Source organism: Mus musculus, chromosome 6 (assembly GCF_000001635.26).
Source record: "Mus musculus strain C57BL/6J chromosome 6, GRCm38.p6 C57BL/6J".
Lineage (NCBI taxonomy): Eukaryota > Metazoa > Chordata > Mammalia > Rodentia > Muridae > Mus > Mus musculus.
Window position 1 is genome coordinate 133,013,782 of NC_000072.6, and position 9,896 is coordinate 133,023,677.

Sequence of the window (9,896 nt, forward strand, 5' to 3'; positions counted from 1 at the left end):
TCTGGGTGTATGCCCAGGAGAGTTATTGTTGGATCTTCTGGTAGTATTATGTCCAATTTTCTGAGGAACCTCCAGACTGACTTCCAGAGTGGTTGGACAATCTTGCAATCCCACCAGCAATAGAGGAGTATTCCTCTTTCTCCAAATCCTTGCCAGCATTTGCTGCTACTTGAATTTTTGATCTTAGCAATTCTGACTGGTGTGAGGTGGAATCTCAAGGTTGTTTTGATTTGCATTTCTCTGATGACTAAGGATGTTGAACTTTTTTTTTTTTTTTTCAGGTGCTTTTCAGCCATTCGGCATTCCTCAGTTGAGAATTCCTTGTTTAGCTCTGTCCCCATTTTTTTAATGGGGTTATTTGAATTTCTGGAGTCCAGCTTCTTAAGCTCTTTGTATACATTGGATATTAGTCCCCTATCAGATTTAGGATTGGTAAAAATCCTTTCCCAATCTGTTGGTGGACTTTTTGTCCTATTGACAACGTCTTTTGCCTTATAGAGGCATTACAATTTTATGAAGTCCCATTTGTCAATTCTTGATCTTTCAGCACAAGCCATTGCTGCTCTGTTTAGGATTTTTTCCCCTGTGCCCATATCTCTGAGGCTTTTCCCCACTTTTTCCTCTATTAATTTCAGTGTCTCCGGTTTTATGTGGAGGTCTTTGATCCACTTAGACTTGAGCTTTTTACAAGGAAAGGAGAATGGATCAATTCGCATTCTTCTACATGATAACCACCAGTTGTTCCAGCACCATTTGTTGAAAATGCTGTCTTTTTTCCACTGGATGGTTTTAGCTACCTTGTCAAATTGTGAGTTCATTATTGTCTCTACTTCCATTTTTAGATCCTGGATGGTTTTGTTCAATTCTTTCCTCTGTTTGGATGTGTTCTCCTGTATTTCTTTAAGGGAGTTATTTATGTCTTTCTTATAGTCCTCCATCATCACCATGAGAAGTGACTTTAGATCCATATCTTGCTTTTCTTTTATGATGGTGTATCCAAGATTTGCTTTGGTGGTAGTATTGGTTTCTGATAATGCCAAGTAACCTTAGTTTCTGTTGCTTCTGTTTTTATGCCTGCCTCTCACCATTTCATTATCTCAAGTGCTCCCTGCCCTAGATATATCCGATTGGAGCCTGTCCTTCCTGTAACCCTTGTTTAGTCAGAACTTATCAGATTCCAGCTTTCTTTGTGATCCTGGGATTCTGGGATCCTGTGATGCTGAGATTCTGTGTGTGTCAGAGTTCTTGGCAGTCAAGCTTCCTCTGAGACCCTGAGATCCTGGTGTGGCCAAGCTCCTGGGAATCCTGGGATCCTATGATCCTGGGATCCTAACATCCTGGGCATTTTAGAACGTCTGGAAGTGGTACCTCCTCTGGAGACCATGGGGCTGTCTGCTGAGTTTGCAACCAAGGTAGACCAGCACCAACAGGAAGAAACCTGACCCACTGTTTGGGCAGGATTCTTGTGTCCGTGCTTCTGGTAGTCCCTGGTACCCCTGGTTCTGTTGGAACAGATGTGGTTTTCCAATCACCAGTTATCCTAGGATCCTGGGCCTTCTAGGGTGCCTATGGGGTGGGGAGCCCTCTGGGGATTGTAGGACGTCTGCCAAGTTTGGGTACAAGGTGGCCTGGCACTGGCCCAATAAATTAATCTTATCAATTATATTTTGACATTCCATTTCACCTTCATATTGTCAAATTTTTCATTTATTTCTTAGCATTAATCTAACATATTAAATAAAGATGCAGACATTAATTGAAGATAATATCACACAGAAATAATCACTGTAATATATTAATTATAGTTTAGGTTTATACTGGGTCTTTCTATGTAGCCTTAAGTAAAATGAAGATCATTGTCCAACAAAGTTGGCCTTACATCATAGGTTTTCATTATCTCTGTCTTCCAAGTGTTGGGATACGGTCAGGTCATGTGCTACCACATCTGACAGCTGTTGATGACATTTCACAATTCTTATTTGGTTTAGCGACCAAACACAATTATATTTATATATTTTGTTGTTGCGGCCGGCCAGCGGCTCACATGTCTGGGTTCTAACCTGGAAGGCATCCTGGAATCTGGAAAAGAAAAGGGGCCTAGGCGATGTGAGAAAGATGAAACCAAGACAACGGTCTGATCAAGGTTCAATTTTACTATTCCAGACACTGGGTTATGAAGCAGGGGAAAGGGGCCCATTCCCACCAAATCATCTTGGAGGCCAGTTTAGGTGACCACGTGTTTGGCTCCGGAACAGCTAGGTGGCAGGCAGCAGTGGGAGTGGCAGAATGATAGGGCAGCAGGTTCCACCCTGATGCTCTCTTCTTGCTAATAGTGAAACCTGAGCAACCAGGTTTCAGGCTGAGGGGAAGGGGAGGTTACATTTTGTATGTTTTTTTGTAGGAATAATATTAGTCCAATAGTTATAAATCTGGACAAGAAGCCTTAAAATTTTAAAATAGTAATACAAAACCTTACAAAAGAAAACATGCTAAGTAGAAGAATATAAATCTTGGACAGCTTGTAAGAGATGTTAAATTTGTTTATTTCAGAGCTTTGGTTTCTCATTAAAATTTATCCAGGTGGTAAAATAGATAGTTATTAATTATAAATATTTTAAAATAAATGAATGCATATTGTGTGGAGAATGGAAAAGGATATCTTGGATTTGATACCGAAATTTTTAATAATAAAATTATGACTGAACAATGCATTCTTCATCTCTAGTAAAATTCAGAATCATAACATACTCACAATATAACTGCATAAAATAGTTGGCATCTCAACAAGTTCTACTGCCTATGTATCATATTGTACAACTAACTATTTGGCATTGTTGCATCAATTCATTTAATTGTATAGGTTTTTAAATGTTAACATACAATAAATATTAAGAACAGGTACATATAAGAAGATCTGGTGTTGATCATAAATAAATTACTACACATGATATTATGGTAATTCAATCAAAATTAATATTTAAATATATATTTTAAACTATCATAAACATTTATTTCTTGTACTAGGGCAATAAAATAAAATAGATTACACTGTCACCTAAAGTAACAAGCATTGCACGTAGAAATGTGAATTACATTGTTTTTATACCCATGAAAATATTTAATAATAGTTGATAATGAAATTAATAAAAATCTATATAAAACAAACACAGGAGCCTGATGGATCTAAAGAATTGGCCAAAGTGTTTCCAAATTCGGCTCTGTATTTAATAATCTACCTTTATTCCCACTCTTTTAATTTCATATTATACTACATATTATTTCTCCAAAGTTTTATTCATATATTTTATATTATATGCTTTCACTTATATGCTTTTATCACAGTTTGTTATGGATATTAAAACATATACAGCATAGTCTATAAGTCAAAATCTCCTGACTGATGATTGATAGATAATAAGTAAAATTAATATTTATATTTTAGTGAGGTCTTTTATGATATGTATATTAAGAAATAACCTTGTATACAACTAGTTAAATTATTAATAGTTTTAATCAGTGATAATTGCAAGCAGAAATCAATTTCATGCAGTCAAAATTAAAGGATATTTAAAATGAAAAATACAAAAGACATTTGTATCAGTTAATTTTTGTCTAGAATATACAACATAATCTAAAGTACTTTAGTGATCTAAAATTTCTACATAGTGTAGTCTGAATTTCAGCTGCGATAATACAGAGAGGCAGGCAGGCCTGTCTCAGCTTCATGTCTCCTACAATCAGAATATATGAATGGAATGTCGGAAAAGCTATATATACAACCTCACAAAATACAACGAAAAGATTTTTCTTCAGTAATTCATATTTGTATTAAGACAGACAGAATAAAAATGGAATATAGTAGGAAAAATGCAATCACAGTTTGTAGGGCTTTGAAGTGGGCCGTGGTTCTGGCATCTCTGCCTCCCTGAACATGCTGCTGCATCCTCTGGTGAAGTGTCCACAGGGAGAAGATGAGCAGGAGAAAAGTTGACAGGGACAAAACAACGGGGACAGACAGGAAAATAATGTGAAGCCTTAACACCTGCCTGTGACACTTTGCATAGTAATGAGAACTGAAGCTGCATGATATGTTTCTTTGACATTCCTTTATGCATATGCTAATTTCCAAGTTAATTAATAAAATATTTAAAATCAGGAGGAGCAATGACACCAACAGTGTAACTGAAACTACTTTTTCAACTCTCCACTTTAGATAAAGAAAAAAAGAGTTAGAAAAATTGGATATCTTGAGAAAATAAAGGACACTGAGGCATGTAGAAAGCCAGATACTGAAATGATTGACTATAATCCAAACATTATTACTGACTTGTGTCATCCTTGAAGTCATAGGAATATCAGAATATGAAAAGAATATGACTAAACTTATAAGCAATAAACTGAGATGAAAAATTCTGGAGATTGCCAAAGCAGTGAGGATTTTATTAACTAAGGACATTTTCTTTCTCTTAACCCAGTCCATACAGTGCACCAGGGCCATGAACCCATTTCCTAAAATTCCAATTATTAATTCAAAGATTAAAATGATTGCAAGTGTGCTATGGCAGATAACAAATATTGTCTTTAAAAGATGCTGCATTTTATATATTAGTTATAAAGATTTGCTCACATTTCCATTTGAAATATAATTTTTAAAAATGACATTTAGAAAATTTTTGTCAATTTCTGAGTTGGTTCTCATAACATTTTTTTTCGTAACTCTGCCTTCACAGTAAAAGAGGAGCAAACATACAGGTTTGACAGCGACAGAGTCTGAATCTCTTTCCGTGATAATGTGTCTCCTCACACAGCTCAGAGGTGGCAGACAAGAAATGCTTTGCTCACGCACAGCTCCTGTAGAATTTTTTGGACAATGATAAAGTAAAGGTTGGAAACTCATGCTTGCATGAAGATAAAAACACATTATTTTCATCACTTACTTACATTTTGATCAGTGTATATATTTCTGTGACTGTTCTGTGCAAGACATTTTAAAAAATATTCAAGTATATAAAAACTACAAAATATTAACACATATGGGACTTTCTTAATTATAAGGCTTTATAAGTACTGCAAATTTCAGAGACCTTGCCATATGAGGTCCTTAACTCTCTTATTCTGATGTTTCACAATTTCATAAGGATCTTTAATCTTTTAATATTAATTAGTAAAAATAATATTGTCTTCTTATCTCACATTCATGAATACACATATACAATGTTCACACATGAGTACATATTTATTGAGATTTAAATATTTTTGAAGTTTTTTTTATAGTTTATCCACATTGGTCAATATTTATTCTACATATAGATTGTGCTTAGTATTGTACAAGTTGGTCAGGTCATGCTTTTGATATACTTTACCTGTTACCTGATGCAATAGGTCTTTGCTATCCCTGAACTTAAGATGGAAAACTCTTCTTGTGCTGTGACCAGTCAAGATGAGGATTAGCTAATCCACAAGGCAAGACAACTCCTTATTCCTAGCAAGAAACACCATCAGGCTGTATCCAACTCCAATCAACTGCCTCCAGTGCCTGCATTGTAAAGGTAACTGTCACCAAAGAAGATAAAGGATGTCATAGATGCTGGGATAGATGAAGAATGAGCAATTGGATACACTGACAATTCAGTATCTAAAGAGCAATAAAGGACTTAATGAACCAAATTTAAGAGTGGTTACCAAATGTAGTATAGCTGGCAGTGAACATGAAGTGATTTGAAGTCGTTGATAATAGTACATTCAGTTCCTGAAGGAACACTGGGCAAAGTAGGTAAACGATTTGAAGATTCAGAATTATCCACCATTTGCATGGTAAGATCCATTCATGTAGATAGGATGTTAGTAACAGGATGGTGTGGCACATATCAAGGAAACATCTAAGAATGGAAAGACACACATACCTTCAGTGTAAAGGCAGGATGTTCGCTGTGGCTCACCTCCTTCCAGGTAGGAAAATGAGTTCAAGTCTGAAGAGAAACAAATAGAAACAGGACAAGGGGTGGAGCTGAGTGGAGTGTGTAATAATAGAGGGACTTCATGAGATTTCAGGAAATCCTCAGAACTTGGATGTTTGTTCAGCAAGACTTACACTGACCTGAATGGAGCTTTTCCTGATAACTTTCATTCTGACTTGAAGTCATAGTTTTCACCTGACCAACAACAGATCCTGGAGAGAGAGAGTCTTTCTAAACAAGAATGGCATGCAGCATTATTCTCACATTTCGTGTACAAAAAATTAAAAGTCAGCTTGAAATTTTCAAAATCCTGAAATTGGAAATGATACACTTTACTGTTTGTCAATCATCTGTCAATATACCAGAACCTTCTTTAAAAAAAAAAGTGCCTCAAGGCAAAGTACCCCCACCTATTCCAAAGTCAGTGTTAATGTATTTGATTTATCTATAATTAATTGTATATTATTTTAATTTTTACCTATAACCACTTGATGAATTGATTATACAACATTCAAATATTTAGAAAAAGTTTAATCAACTAAAATTTTATTTATTCCTCCATGATAAAATAAGAATCCTGTTAATAAAAATTTGATGTATATATTACAATCAATATTTATTTGAGGATATTAAAATACTCTCTGACATGCTGAACCAATTGCAACTTAATATAAAATTGTTAGGTTTATGGAAAATGATGACACAAGGTTAGATAGGTCTAAAAATTGGGTGGATCTTGGAAGACACAGAAAGAGTAGTAAAAGGTATCAAAATATAATATATGAAATTCTCAAAAACTAATAAAATATTTTTAAAACATGGTACCTCAGTAATAACATGATACTTAGGCAAATCTCAGACTATCATGATCCTCCTGAAAATTTTAATTTTTCTATTGTGACCTAAGTACTGGGTTTCAAAATTTTACTAGGTGACATGATAAAACCAAAACATATGCTTTGATTTGCAAAACATGCAGCATTACAATTCAAGATAATATGCTTCCTCTAAATATTAATAAATGAGATTATTAGCTTCAAATGAAACCTTATCTTTGCAAGATAAATGAAACAAAATGTTAAATTCATGAATAGGGGCAAATTTGTTCTCTTTCAGGAATGATAATCCAGCATTGAAATCATTGTATATCATAATATTGTTCTTTTGAGTTTGAGGTTTGTTGAATAAATAAGGAAGAGAACTTTAACACATGACTACTAACCAAATGGTGACAGAATTTCACATTAGACAATGGACCACAATTGCATGAGCATGAATGGCAACATCTTTCAAACAAGAATCTGCATACATTGTTTCTTTGTTACTTAGCTTCTGCTTGACAAAAGCAGGGGCATAATTTCATATATAATGCCAAAATAGACGTGAAATTCAACATCAGAATGGCAGTTTTTCTCTCTGTGTGAGTGTAGTAGAGGATCTGCAATGCTAGTGCCTTTTGCTTTCCATTTATTTGTGTAAGCCATGCCATGCCTTTGAGTGTGAGCTTGACTTACTTCTAATAAAGCTTGATTCACTTCTAATAAAGAGAATAGAACTATTGTATAGGAATTTCACTCCTGGCAATGCTTGTTTCATTGGCTTCCTCTAGGTGGTAAGGTCTCAAGTCATCCAATTTATCAAAATTTCGGTTTCTCTAAATATGATTAGTTATATATTCAGACCCTTTGAAGAGGAATTGGCTATGTAACAAGGCATAGCTTCTCTGGCTGCAACCTAGTGAAGGTCTGAAGCCTGACAACATGACAACACTCAAGTAAATGTCAAAGTTGGTTAACTTCCACTTTAACCCCAAAGTAATCACAGGAGGATTTTAGCATATATATATATATATATATATATATATATTAGAGCCAGTAGTATTTAATTAAGCATTTTCCCAGTCTTGTTGCTTAAATCTACACTGTAGGAGGAGTGGGTGGTTTTAAAGACAGAAATAATAAATACCTCAGAAGAGAGCTCATAATGTGTGCTAATCTGTAAACATCAAATAATACAAAAATAATAGAACAAAACAAATTATTTTTAAGCAGTTTTCTCCATGAAGGTCAGAGATGAGCCGGTGTTGCCCTGGTGGATGGCACAAATGTCATCTGGGCTGATCCTCTACTCCCACCCCTGGGATTTTGCCACAGAAAGCAGAGTTAATTGCCCTAACCAAAGCCTTGGAACTTGGGACTGGCAAGAAAATTAACATCTACTTGGATTGCAGGTATGCCTTTGCCATAGCCCATATCCATGAGGCTATATACCAAGAGAGGACTGCTCACCTTAGAGGGAAAAGTAATAAAAAAACACGCAGGAAATCTTGGATCTCTTGGATGACTGGATGAAGCTAGCAACTGTGAGTATTATTCATTGCCCAGAGTGAAGAGACTCAGTGGGCCAGGGCCATAACCAGGCAGAACAAGTGGCTTAAGAAGTGGCTGTGAAGGAGTCTATCCTGGTTATGGGCCTACAAGAGACACCTGCTGGGAAATTGGACTGGATTAAGGGATGGCCTCACTTAAAATATTTGGAAGAAGAAAGGACTCAGATTGCTAGCCATCCAACCAACTATTATCTAAAGAAGGAAGGGCAATGGCACACACAAGAAAGAAAAACTATACTCCCTAGAAAGCAATGAAAATAAAATAAATAAAATAAACCAAATGCAAAAATGGACTCACTTAGGGGATAAAAAATTTGTCCAAGCAGGTAAGGGATCTAAAGTATATATAACAGACCTCATGTTTTGGGACAATGAGCTAGTAGAACAGTGTAAGGTAGGCCAGCATGTGAATGCTTATGTATGCCAAGAGTAAACAGGGCAAATCACCTAGGGGAGAACTGCCTTGAGTATATTGAGAGGTCAGTTTTATAGATGTTAAGCTAGGAGACAAAATGGTTGCAAATACCTTTTAGTGTTTGTGGATGCTTTCTCTGGGTGGATTGAGGTTTTTTCCCACCAAGAAGAAAATAGCTAACATGGTAGCCAAGATGATAATAGAGGAAATTATTCTGAGGTTCGGAGTGCCCAAGGTACAATAGCCCTATTGGATAGGACAATGGCCCTGCTTATGTCTCTAAGATAAATCAGGGATTGACAGAGATATTCAGAAGTAATTGGAAGTCTTAGAAAAAATGACAACCTTAGGGTAGCCATTGATTTAGATATAGAGAAAGTAGAAACTTCCATCAGTCACCTTCAAATATCATTGACTTTGTTATCAGAAATAGTACTATAGAACAGGAGGGAATTAAACTAAACTTTTCCTCCAGCAACGAGGGCTAGGTGCTGCCTTAGCTGAGAAGTGTTGCTTTTGTATAGACCATTCGGTGGTTGGTAAAGATTCAGTGGCCAAGTTGAGAGAAGGGCTAGCCAAACTGAAGAGAAAAAGAGAACAGAGTCAGGGCTGGTTCTAGTCTTGGTTTAACTCCTCACCTTGGTTAACCACCCTCCAATCTAACTTGTTAGGACCCCTAATTGTTCTCCTTCTATTGTTGGCTTTTGGAACCTGCATACTGAACAAGCTTATAGCCTTCATAAAAGAGAGAATAGAAGTACAGCTGATGGTCCTGCACCAACAATTTGAGGCCCTGAGTACAGGACCTGAAGAATATGAGTTACCTAAGACCCCTGAGCATAGCTCCAGGATTGGAGCTTATATAAGAAAAATGGGGAATGAGGAACCCTAAAGGATTTTTCCAGTCCCATACACTCCTTATAGCTTCGCCTCCTGCCTGGGGTCAAGACTAGGCCAAGTTCCGTTCTCCACCCAAAGGATCATTCTTAAATAAAAAATTCTCAGAACGTATTGACTGATAGTCACCTGACCCTCTGGAAATGCATGTCATACTTGCTAGCCAATAGATTTAAAGGTCAATATGCTTAGCCAATAAGTTTGAACTGTAACCTTGGTGGCATAACTTGTACCCCTA

The 9,896-nt window shown here is 36.1% G+C and overlaps 1 pseudogene; it reads right to left on the bottom strand.

The window, feature by feature from the left end:
- Gm18690 (predicted gene, 18690) lies at positions 3,613-4,597 on the bottom strand (annotated as a pseudogene).